Raw genomic sequence first — 8,994 nt, 5'->3', positions numbered from 1 at the left:
ATATATAATAATAATAAAAGTACAAAAGCATAGGGTGTAAACAATCTCCACAAAGATATTTAGTTGACTATGTCACTAAACCTAAATCTAGCATTTTGAATCTAGAACTAAGCTACCAAGCAAAACTCTAAAATATTAAGGGTTGTTTGGGATCGCTTATTATTTTTGTTTTTAATAATGTTTCTTTTTTATATTGTTTAGATTTTTTGAAATTAAATCAAGATACTTTTTGAAAAATATCCAAAACAATTTTTATGTATTTTAGTTGATTCAAAATTCTTAAATGAAAAAGTCTGTCTACGACCATCATATTAGACAATGAGAGTCTAGAAGCATCCAAAATCAAGAAAGTACAAATACAAACCAAAGACCAATAACTATTGTACACGTGTAAATACAGCAAAGGTCTTTAACTATGTATTCAATACCCTATAAATAGGGATGATGTACTCATATCTCAATGAATGAAAATCATATTACAGTCCATTCTCTGTCTTTGTTACACTGTTGGCTTAACATCTAAAATAGTTTATCATGCTATCAGAGCGTAGTCCTAAGAACGATTTTTTTTTTCTTTCCGTTCTTCATCATCTTCTCCTTCTCTCTTCAACGACTGATCACCAATGGCGGGATCGTCAACTTCTCCTCCCACAGTGGATTCGACGTCAACAACCCAGCAACTCAGCTTCTCTCCTCAGCTTAAATTCTTGATGAATCACATCAAGAATCTGGTATCCAGTCCGCTAACAGAAACAAATTACCCGATCTGGAAATCTCAGGTGCTCAAGATCTTCTGTGCAAACAGCTTCAAAGGGTTCTTGGATGGATTGATCCCTGCTCCTAATCCCTCCGATCAATCCTCATTATCCAGCGATCGAATAGCTCAAGCACAATGGGATTTGATCGATCAAAACCTAGCAGCCGCAATATATTCGGTAATTTCACCAACCATTCTCCTGTATGTGCTCTCGTTAACACATACTGCAGAAATCTGGGATACACTTCAACTCCGATTGCAATCTACGACGAGATCCCGTGTTCTTTAATTGAAAAATGAACTTCATCTTGTTGTCAAGGGAGATAAATCAATGGTTGCATATCTACTTGAAATAAAGTCAAAAGTAGACTCATTTGCTGCTGCAGGTAGTAAAGCCAAACTGGAAGATGTCATAGTGTCATACTACACACCCTTAATGGGCTCCCAGCATCCTACCAGTCATTCAAAACAGCCCTTCGGACAAATTTACAGCCTATAAGTCTTGACGATTTGTACAGTCTCCTTTGCACAGAAGAATAGAGCTTAGTTCATGATACGACCAAAGATCTTCAAAACTTACAGATGCCAGATCCTACCATGGAGTTAGTAGCTTACCGGGGTCGTGGCCGTGGTCGTGGTTGTAGTAACACAGATTGCGGACGACGAGGTCGTAGACAGCGATCTTCACAACAGCAATCGGACAGACCTTCAACAAGAACTGTATGTCAGATCTGTATGAAAACAGAGCATTCAGCAATAAAATGCTGGTATCGTGTAGACTTCTCATATAATGAAGATTCACAAAAGACTGCACTCTTCAGCTCATCTGAAACATAGAATAGTGCCGATTGGTATCTTGACAGTGGAGCTTCTACACATCTCACGACTGATTCAACTCATCTGACAAATACCGATCCATATATGGGATCTTCTCATGTTGTACTGGGAAATGACCAACAAATGCCGATCCAGCATACTGGCAAAGGCGTTCTTCCAACTCCATCAGGTACTCTCATACTCAAAAACATTCACCACGTACCAAATCTTTCATTTAACTTACTCTCTGTTCATCAATTAACCCATGACAATAACTGCATCGTTTCTTTCTCGGCTAATGGATACCAAATCAAGGATACGAAGAGCAATCGGGTTATTCTTTAAGGTCCATGCCATAACGGACTTTACTCGGTTCGTTTGGCTAAACCACCTGATCTCGCTCTCATATCCATTCAAACGGTACCGGACTTATGGCATTCCATACTAGGACATCCAGCTATTGCTACTCTTAAACGTCTAGCTGCTGTTATTCCTGTTATACATATTAAGTCTCATACTAGTTCCTGCACTACTTGTCATCTTGCTAAAAGCAAGCAATTATCATTTCCTGTTTCAGTCTCTCTTACAAATAAATTGTTTGAACTTGTACATTCAAATGTATGGGGTCCCTCTCATACTACATCAATGCAAGGTTTTCGTTACTTTGTCACTTTTATTGATGATTACTCACAATTCTGTTGGGTCTTTCCTCTTGCTCACAAATCAAAAGTTTTTCACGTGTTCACACAATTCCATAAATTCGTTAAATGTTGTTCAACACCAACATTTGTACAATTCATACAGATGGCGGAGGGGAATACTTAAACAATAATTTCAAAACTTATTGTAAATCTGTTGGAATTGTTCATCAATATACTTGTCCCTATACACCGGCTCAAAATGTTATAGCCGAGCATAAAAATCGCCATATCTTGGAAACTATTCGAAGTCTACTGATTCATTCTAACGCACCTCATACACTATGGGTTGAAGCATTGCATACAGCCATTTATCTCATAAACTGACTTCCCACCACTACACTCCATTATAAAACACCATTTGAAGTTCTCTACCAAAAGCCACCTTCATATACTCATCTAAAAACATTTGGTTGTTTATGCTTTCCTCGGATGAAACCCTATTCCAAATCAAAACTATCTCCATTATCTATTCCGTGTGTTTTTCTCGGTTATGCATCAAATCAGAAAGGATTTCGTTGTCTTGACACCACCACTCAACGCATATTTACATCAAGACATGTTATCTTCAATGAAACAAAATTTCCTTTTCATAGCCAAGTCTCCCCATCAAATACCAGAAACAACCTTCATCCAGAAAATTCAATTCCTCCTCTTCTCCTAGTACCTACTTCTACACTAGAAATAACAACTAATGTTCCTCTGTCAGCTATTGTCATCCCACAACAGCAACATAATCACCAACCCATCTCTCCCAACATTACAATCAACTCTGCTGTATCATCTCCTACCCAAATGCCTACTCTATCTGTTGGTAATTCTCCAGTCAACAACATTAAGACCCATCTAATGAAAACCCGATTTCAAACTGGGAATCTCAAGCCAAAGCCAGTATTCGATCTCACTCATTAGCTAACCAGTACATATCCCACCTCATACAAGAAAGCAATTAAGCATGAATATTGGCGGACAGCTATGTCCCAAGAGTTTCAAGCCTTACAGTCTCAAGGCACATGGACACTAGTGCCTCCACCAAACAACCAAAATGTACTTGGATGTAAGTGGATTTACAGAACCAAGTATCATTCAGATGGCACACTAGCAAGGCACAAAGCGAGATTAGTAGCTTTGGGATATAACCAAGAATTCAGAATTGACTATGTTGAGACTTTTAGTCCAGTAGCCAAGATCACAATTGTCCGTGTACTACTAGTTCTGGCTCTTCATCACCATTGGCCAATACATCAATTAGATGTATCAAACGCCTTTTTGCATGGGCTACTCTCTGAAACTGTCTACATGAAGCAACCAATTGGCTTCATTGACACTCACTATCCAACACATGTTTGCAAACTAAACAAAGCTTTGTATGGTCTAAAACAAGCACAACGACAGTGGTTTGAAATGCTCACAGGTGTCCTACATCAGCTTGAATTTACCACAAGCTATTCTAATCCATCGTTACTAATTCATCAGAAAGGGGACTCAAAAGTATATGTTCTTATATACGTAGATAATATTATAGTAACTGGTAGTAATCCATCTACCATCTGTCATCTACTTGAACAGCTTACTCACAGGTTTAAGATGAGAACGCTGTGAACTATAAATCAATTTCTCGGTATTACAGTGGTTCCCACATCCACGAGTTTGCTACTTCAGCAAACACGGTATGCTGAAGAAATTCTAGCACGGGCTGGAATGTTAAACAGTAAGCCAGTGTCTACACCGAGTGTTACTAAGGCAGTGGTTGAAAATTCATCTGAACAGTTTGCAAATCCAAAGCTATATCGCCAAATTATTGGAGCATTGCAGTATCTGACGGTGACACGCCCAGACTTATTCTATGCCGTGAATTGTGCGTGTCAACAAATGCATCAACCAACCGTTAGTGATTTTGAAGCACTCAAATGAATACTAAGGTACCTCCAAGGAACTACACAGTTTGGATTACCTTTTAATGGAAAATCACTAGTGCTTCAATCTTATGTTGACTCGGATTGGGCCGGAGATGAAAAAGACTATAAATCTACTACAAGATATTGTAATTTTTTGGGCACATCACTTGTATCATGGAGTGTTAAAAAGCAAACAACTATAGCCTGTTCATCGACTGAAGCCGAGTACCGGGCAATAGCTTTAGTTACCACTGAAATTATATGGTTGCGGCAACTTCTCAATGAGCTAAGCTGTTCTTAGATGGAACCAACCAAATTATACTGTGATAACACCTCGGTGATAGCCTTGGCTAATAATCCAGTATATCACGCTCATACTAAACACATTGAAATTGACTGCCATTTTATTAGAGATTGCATAAAGAATGGTAGTATTCAAGTTCATCACATTTCAACTCAAGATCAACTAGCGGACTTGTTCACCAAATCTCTTCCCTCTACCCGATTCAAATTGCTTGTCAACCAACTGATTGATCATACCGATTCATCAGATTGCAGGGGGGTATTAGACAATGAGAGTCTAGAAGCATCCAAAATCAAGAAAGTACAAATATAAACCAAAGACCAATAACTACTGTACACGTGTAAATACAGCTAAGGTCTTTAACTCTGTATTCAATACCCTATAAATAGGGATGATGTACTCATATCTCAATGAATGAAAATCATATTACAGTCCATTCTCTGTCTATGTTACACTGTTGGCATAACAGCTAAAACAGTTTATCACATCGGTCATCCATCACTAGCAATGCTAACAGCTAGGGGTGTAAGTTAGCCAACCCGACTCAAACTCGACTTGATAACAAGTAGGGGTGTCAATTTCGGGTCACGGGTCGGGTTCAGGTCGAACCCGAACTGACCCGGGTGGAAAACGGGTCGACCCTAACCAGACCCGGGTAGAGAAACGGGTCGAAAATCCAAACCCGGACCCGACCCGGCGGGTTGCCGGGTTGACCCGACACGACCCGGAACCTCGCGGCAGCAGGAAACAAGCTTGTGAGCCAAGCTTATCGAGCTGCGAGCTCGAGCTCCAACTCGAGCTTGTCTAGTAAATGAGCTCAAGTTCAAGCACGATGAGGCTTGACTCGTGAGCTTGAGAGCTGGCTCACAATAATAAAAATAATATTGACATTTTCCTTAAAAAAAAAACAGCCAAGATATTTTAAAAAAAAAACCACTATATTTTTTCTCTTGTCAAAAGCTGCTAGCACAGCTAATATTTGGAAAAAAAATTGACCTATAAAGATAAGCTATCTTGCATTAATAACGATGCAGCTATCGTGCATTAATAACGATGCAACAGTGTAGAAAAAAATTATTAAAGCTGGATGTTAACAAGAAAAAAAAAAAAAAAAAAAAAAAACAATTCTAAAATCTTCTTATGTAGTAGATAGCAGTACACCTTTTTCTTGGGCAGCACTTATTCTCTCTCTCTAGTAGTCATCCTTCCTATTGTTTTTGCCGACATCTCACAAGAGGCTCGTGAGGCCATTTTTACTGTCATGATCTGAGCTCGAGCTCACTCTTTAAGATCTACTCGAATTCGAGCTCATGATTAATTTAGCTGGCATGTCAAGCTCAACTCGACTCATTTACAGTGCTACCATCAGCTTCTACCATCACCATATTACGCAATATTCAATCAAGACAAAAATAATTATTATTCAACCCCAATATCTATTTATTTGTATTAAAGTATAAATAGAGTAAAATAAAAATAAAAGGTGATCTAAAGCAACCCTAAGACAATACTTTTTTTCATTTTAATAATATAACATATTTTATATAAATTTTTGCATGCACATATATTGCACTTCTAACATTTAATTTGAAAGCAAATTAAAGGACATAGAGGGAAAGGTCATCAACTTCGTTGCTCTATGGTGGATATTAGAATTGTCTAAAACATTGCTAATTCATGTGCCTTAGAAAATTTAAATTCACTTATCTTAATTTCAACTCATGCTTCTTGAATTTGATTTGGGCACTTCCATTAACCTTCTTATCTGAGTCTTGTCTTTTTTGCTTAACTCTTCAACTTCATGAAAGTTCGTTAGGGATGTTAGGCCCTTATGAACTAGCCCAAGGCAAATTAAGAGAGAGATGAATTGATTTTTTAAAAAATCTTTGCAATAAAAAAACCAAATCAAAATCCACCACAAAGAAAACACAATGCGGAAATTAAATGCGAAATTAATAAAGGAAAGAACACACCAAATCTATAGTGCTTCGGTCAAACCTTGACCTACGTCCACTCCTCGGATGCACCCTCCGAGTATTGCACTAAACTCATTGTCTCTCCTTTAGCCTCCACAGCTAGGCGGAGAAGCCCTTACAAAATCACTTCCACCTTCCCCGGTGAGGCAAAGTAGCCGGGTCCTTTGACACAAAAGAGACATTCTTCTTCCCAGAACTTCCCTCAAGATAATCTTTGAATTCGATGGTACTAAGGTACAAGCTCGCTGGAGCAACCGTGTGGAATCACCCTCCACACTCCCTTGAAACCTCCTTTAAGGATCTTCTCCATCTCTCAAACTCCACCCTTTTCTCTCTCCCTTTCAAGCTCTCTCTTCAAGTTCCCTCCAAAAGAACGAAACTACAATGGCTGCCAAAGACACATACAAAGTGCCTTGTCAAAGCTTAAATAGAAGAGCTTAAAACGAGCTCATTAATTGTAACTTGCCAACATTATCATCCAGGACGATACTAATATCGTCCTATACGATCAGTGCAAAATAAGCCTATTCAACCGGGATGATCTGAGACGATCAGAAGAAATTTGTTCATATCGTCCAGCGTATCGTCCCATATCATCCAGCGTATCGGCCAGGATGATCTTGTGATCGTCTAGGACGATTTGATCGTGCAATGAAATCTTAATGGGTTTCCTTAAATACCATATTCATTTAGGCATAATTGTGTTGGATCGGCCAGGGCAATGTCCTGGACGATGTTCTAGTCGATGTCCAAAAATAACTCATACCTAAATAGATATGACAGTTGATTCTTTCTGATTTAAGCCTATCATCCTGGCTGATACAAAATTGTCCAAGACGATATGCTTAATGACGGCTGCCTTAACAAGAATGCCCTGATTAGGGTTTCTATTTTTGGATCGACAGTCCAGGCTTTGATATAAATATCTTCTTGTACGGTGTTACCAAAAAATAGTAAACTCTAAGAAACAGTCAGAAATTCTTTCAAGGTGTGTGTGTGCAAGAGTACTTAGCATCATGAACCACTTTGTTTACAATAGACTCAAGAAAGAGAAAAAGTACAAACTGACTCAGACATAATCTACCCAATCTTGAGCTGCACTCGATCTTCTAGACCTGAAATATTAGTAGGAAAGACAATTGTAGAAAATCATGAATGTTTGCTATCATCAAAATTTTAATTCATAAAATCAGATTTGCAACACTTCATAGCTAGTTAAAGCATAAAATTAACTAGCTTGATTGGTATTGACTTAGCATGATTGATGATTATCTTGTTTGGCATCCTTTGCATGGTTATTAGTAGTTATGTTAGATCCAAATTTATTCATGGAAAACATCCAACCCTACTTTCTATAATCTCAAAAGACTTCAAAAAGCTAGTCTTCTTGGAAGGATGAGATTCAAAACTTCTTGGAAGAATGCTACAAAAATCTCACAAAAAAGTTCCATTAGCTTAATATGACTTAAAAAATATCCAGAAGTCTTCGTCCTTTATTGTTGGTATTTGAGAGCTATAGTAAATGCTATACCGAAAAAAGATAAATAGAATAATAATAACTATGACCCAATATGGACTACCTATGACACATGTCATGATCTGATAGATGGTTTTTTTTGTTATTATCCTTTGGCAATGCATTTAGTCTCAAGGTGAGTCCCTTTGTCCAAAGTTTGTTGGAGAGTAAATGAAAGTGAGTCCTTGAGTTAGTCCATGTTGGATGAGTTTGTAGATATGAGTTCTAAAGTCACATTGGTAACCATCTAGAGATTATCTTAGGCCATTTGAATGTGAGGGGTGAGTCCTCTTGGATATGGAGATTGTTGTGGACAAATAAATGTGCCACTAATTCACATTATATTTCTTTAGTCAAATATGTATAATTAATATCATACTATATCGAGAGATAAATTATTGTCTCACTATCGATTTGAAAAAAGAAATAAAATTTATTTTCATAATCAAACTCTGAATAGATAATGTAACATTCATCTTGAAAGATAAAATTCACATTCATCTATGCTTTTGAAAATGAAGCTAACCAAGGATTCTCTTTAGTTTATGTCTTTTTTTTTTGGGTTATAGAGAACTGAAATAGGATTTATCTTAATCTGGGTTCTTGGGCTTCTATAAAGACATCCCTCTATAGTTAATTACATCTCTGAAGAGAAAATTTTCCATTATATTTCACATCATAGCAACGCATAAAAAATGAGCATAAATAGATAAAAATGATAGGACTAGAGAATTTTTACATGAGAACCCCAGAAAGGGAAAAATTATGGAGCCTGGCCTAGTTGTAAATTTCATTATGTTGTAAATGATACAAAAATCTTCCTTTCTTCTTTGTTGAGGAAGAGGAAAAATATAAAGATCAATAATAATTGAGTACAATCTTGACAGTATTCTAGAAATGTTAATGATTTATCATGTTGATCATCAATGATGATGGTGGTTGCTTGTGGTTATAACTAGTGATCGTCGGCAAAGACGACTGTTAGAAATATCAGAGAGATCTCTGATTCATCTCCTCCTTTTCTCCTTT

Source organism: Dendrobium catenatum, unplaced genomic scaffold, assembly GCF_001605985.2.
Source record: "Dendrobium catenatum unplaced genomic scaffold, ASM160598v2 fragScaff_scaffold_390, whole genome shotgun sequence".
NCBI lineage: Eukaryota > Viridiplantae > Streptophyta > Magnoliopsida > Asparagales > Orchidaceae > Dendrobium > Dendrobium catenatum.
This window is presented reverse-complemented; position numbering follows the sequence as displayed.